The sequence below is a fragment of the Populus alba genome, chromosome 19 (genome assembly GCF_005239225.2).
Source record: "Populus alba chromosome 19, ASM523922v2, whole genome shotgun sequence".
NCBI lineage: Eukaryota > Viridiplantae > Streptophyta > Magnoliopsida > Malpighiales > Salicaceae > Populus > Populus alba.
Window position 1 is genome coordinate 362,776 of NC_133302.1, and position 4,448 is coordinate 367,223.

General features: G+C 38.8%; 1 long non-coding RNA gene across 1 annotated transcript; it reads left to right on the plus strand.

Moving 5' to 3' along the window:
• The first annotated feature begins 2,369 nt into the window (after positions 1-2,369).
• Positions 2,370-3,125, plus strand: LOC140955183 (uncharacterized). Its single transcript, XR_012168947.1, has 2 exons — positions 2,370-2,508; positions 2,835-3,125. It is a non-coding gene; the product is annotated as an uncharacterized lncRNA (long non-coding RNA).
• The last annotated feature ends 1,323 nt before the right edge of the window (positions 3,126-4,448 follow it).

The window sequence follows — 4,448 nt, forward strand, 5'->3', positions numbered from 1 at the left end:
AGAACCAGATGCAACATCTGTGGTAGAAGCAATCATACCTCTTGGTATTGCTTTTACAATGATAAGGGTCCGAATTAAATTGCTTCGTATTCTCCACAATCATCCTTTTCTCTGCAGCCACAGTTTCTACAGCATCCTCCATATCTAGCTTCCTCGTCATAGAACAAGGAAGTACATCAATCTCCTATGCAAGTTATGCAGCAATATACTCCATATCAGGCATCATCCTCATGGAACCGGGAAGTACAACGATCTCATATGCAAGCTATGCATACAGTGATTCACTCTGCCTCTCCAGCATCTTGTTCCCCCGGATCTTCTTAAGTGTGGCTCACCGATTCCGGTGCCATGAATCATATGACGGCTGATTTGGCGAATCTATCATTGGCCTCCCTATATCCATCAACTGAAACCATTCATACTGCCAATGGTGAAGGTTTGACAATATCCCATATTGGTCATTCTACTCTTCATTCATCAATGTCTCCAATCAAATTGCATTCTGTGCTTTGTGTTCCTCAAATTACTCAGAATCTGCTATCAGTACATCGTCTTTGTCTTGATAATAACTGTTAACTCATATTTGATGCTTGCTGTTTTTGGATTCAGGACAAAGCCACAGGGAGGATCCTTTACAAAAGGCTGTGCAATAATGGATTGTACCTTATCCACTCTTTCTCGCCTGCAACCTCTTATCAAGCTACAACTTATCTTGGTCAACTTGTTCAGTCCACCTTATGGCATCATAGGTTAGGTCATCCTACAAATCATATTGTTTCCTTGATATTAAATAGAGCTCACATGCATGTCTCCAAAACACCTACACCTCTCATGTGTCATCCATGTCTTGAAGGAAAGTTTAGTAAACTACCTTTTCCACAGTATGTCAATAAATCTGTAATTCCATTTGATACTATTCATACTGATTTGTGGGGTCCTGCATCATTTATTTCAGTTGATGGTTATAGATACTATATTATCTTTGTTGATGAGTGTACTAGATATTGTTGGCTTTTCCCTTTAATAAACAAATCTGATTTGTTTTCTACCTTTGTTGATTTTATTCCTTTGTTTCTACTCAATTTGCCTCGACCATTAAAACTCTTCAAACTGATCGGGGGGTGAGTATAGCAGCAATTGATTGAAAATTTTTCTTCTTAACAAGGGCATTTCCCATTGCTTTTCTTGTCCATATACTCCTGAACAAAATGGGGTCACAAAGAGGAAACATAGACACATAATTGAAACCATTATTACCTTATTACGAACCGCTAAATTGCCATCCAAATTCTAGTCTTATGCCTGTCAAACAGCCACTTTTCTAACCAATCGTATGCCTACTGTTGTTCTACATAATAGCTCACCCTTTGAGATGTTATTTGGATCCTCTCTGTCGCACCCGACATCGCGGCGGCCCTAAAAAATTTAAAAATCTTTGGAAAGAACGGATTTCTGGCATCCTGTTCTTAAATGTGGATATTCTTGTTTAAGGAGTCGCCACCTAGTATTATGGTCACTAGGAACCCTAACTGGTCAATAGAGATTCTATGGTTCGGGACTGGTTACGTAAAAGGGAAGATATTATCACCCCTTAAATGTCCTGCCTGAGGCAGGCTGCATTGCTAGTTTTGTCTTAAATTGCTAAATGTTTATTAGTTTATGTTATGAAAATTTGTTTATAATATTTCCTGACTCTGGCGCCAGTGAAATATTTAACTACGAATATTTCCAACTCTGGCGTTGATAAATATTACGCAGCTATAAAAAAAACAAAACAAATTTAAATCAGTATTTTTTTTTTTTATTCCCGACTCTGGTGCCAGTGAATAAATAAATAATACTACATTCATTTTTACGCATGCACATACTTTTTATTTTTCTAGCTAAAATAAAATAAAAATACAACGAATAAAAATAATATAAATTTAAACCGGTATTTTTATTCCTAACTCTGGCGTTAGTGAATAAACCAATAAATTTACATTATTTTTATTTATGTATACACATTTTTTTTATTTTTTTTCTGCCTCTTTTTTATTTTTTTATTTTCGGGCTGGGCCGGGCTAGACCCAGCCCTGCATTTATTTTTGGGCTGGGCCCAGCTCAGCCCATATGGGCTGGGCTGAGCCCAGCCAGCCCAGCCAGTGGCCCGGCTGGGCTAGCAACACGCGTGCTAATCCACGCGTGTTGCTACACTGTGCAGTGAATTAAAATTCACCTGCACAGTGCAAATGCAATTTAAACAAGGCGCAAGAAGAACAGATTACTTACCTGGTCTGCTACCCGTTTTTCCTTTCTTCTTTGTTCTTATGATTCTGCAAGCGGTTCGTTCCCGTGCTCCTGGTATTTGATCGATCTCCTGTGCTCCCTCCGGTTTTCCTTTACTGTTTGTGGCTGCCGAAGTTGTGAAGGAATTTTGCCTTCCCTTTCCTCTGCTTCCAACTTGCCCCCGTCTTCCCCTGAATTTTTCGTCTGATTTCCTCCTCTTGCGATGAAGAAACTGAGTGGGTATGTCTGTTTCTTGAGATGAAGCACAGAAAATTGCAGGGATAATTCTCCCTTCTGTATCTGTTACTCTCCTATTTTCTCCTTCTCTGTGTATGTTTTTTTTCGGTTTATGCCCTGTTTTTTTTCTCTGTCTTTTCTCTGTTTTGTGTTGATGTTTCTGTTCTTCTCTATTTTTCTGGGTTGTGTTTTGATTGCTCTATTTTTCTAGGTTGATCGCTCCCGGTCTCCTTCTGGGTTTTCTTCCTCTGTTTATACTGGGTTTTTCTGCCTGGTTTTTTAGCCTTCTCTCTCCCCCCTCACTGTTGATTTCTGCCTCTCTTTTATAGGCATCCCCATGATTGCCTCTCTAGGCCGGATTCTTCTCTTCCATGCCATGATCTGGGGCGAGAGGCGTGGTCCATGGCGATCAAATCTGTTGCAGATCTTCAGCCTGTTGAATCGGGATGGAGAAGACGAACACGGCTGTTCCACCAGCCACGGCAGCGTTTCGGCAGCAACGGACTCCACCCGGAACGGCAACGTTTTCAAGCAACCCGTGGACAGTTTCAGTTTGACCCCCGAACATTGGAAATTTTGCAATTGGACCCCTGAGCAATTAAAACATTTCTTTTAATTTTGCCCCTTTTGGATAAATTTCAATTAAATCCTTAAATTGGTGCACTGTTTACAAAACAGTCCTTAATTCCTAGATTATTCAATTTGGTCCTTAATTAATTCTTTTAATTTTGCCCCTTTTGGATAAATTTCAAGTAAGTCCCTGAATTTATTTAATTAATTAAATCAAAGTTTAATTAAGTCCACAAACTTATTAATTCTTATAATTTCATTAATTAAAATAATCCAAATTTTAAGTAAATTTCCAAACTTATTAATTCTTCAATTTCTGACCAATTTATTCTCAAATCTGATAATTTTATCCCTAAACTTCAAGATTTGTTGTCTTAACCCAATTGTCAACTATATTTAATTTTTATTATTTGTTCAAAAGATTGGTTATGACAGTTGCCCTCTCTTTATAATATTTACTATGCAATGATATTAGAAAATTTCATTTTCTTTTAGCTTTGTGTAGTAAATTTATAAAGAAAATTAGATACAGAAAAAACTTTTGCCTTTTTTTTAGAGTCTTGAAAACTTCGAAAACCAGAGATTGACATATGACTTTTATAGAGAAAACAAGTCATTTGGAAAACAGGCTATTTTTTTTTTTTTTTTGTGATGGTATATTGTATTGGGTTACTGGCCCAGATGGTCACATTGTAATGGGTTACCTGCCCAGTATAGGATGGTATATTGTAATGGGTTACCGACCCAAATGGTCATATTGTAATGGGTTACCTGCCTAGTATAGAATGGTATATTGTAATGGGTTACCGGCCCAGTTGGTATATTGTAATGGGTTACCAACCCAAGTGGTCACATTGTAATGGGTTACCTGCCCAGTTGGTAAATTGTAATGGGTTACCAGCCCAGATGGTCACATTGTAATGGGTTACCTGCCCAGGTGGTCACATTGTAATGGGTTACCTGCCCAGTTGGTATATTGTAATGGGTTACCAACCCAAGTGGTCACATTGTAATGGGTTACCTGCCCAGTTGGTAAATTGTAATGGGTTACCAGCCCAGATGGTCACATTGTAATGGGTTACTTGCCCAGTTGGTCACATTGTAATGGGTTACCTGCCCAGTTGGTATATTGTAATGGGTTACCAACCCAGATGGTCACATTGTAATGGGTTACCTGCCTAGTATAGAATGGTATATTGTAATGGGTTACCGGCCCAGTTGGTATATTGTAATGGGTTACCAACCCAGGTGGTCACATTGTAATGGGTTACCTGCCCAGTTGGTAAATTGTAATGGGTTACCAGCCCAGATGGTCACATTGTAATGGGTTACCTGCCCAGTTGGTCACATTGTAATGGGTTACCTGCCCAGTT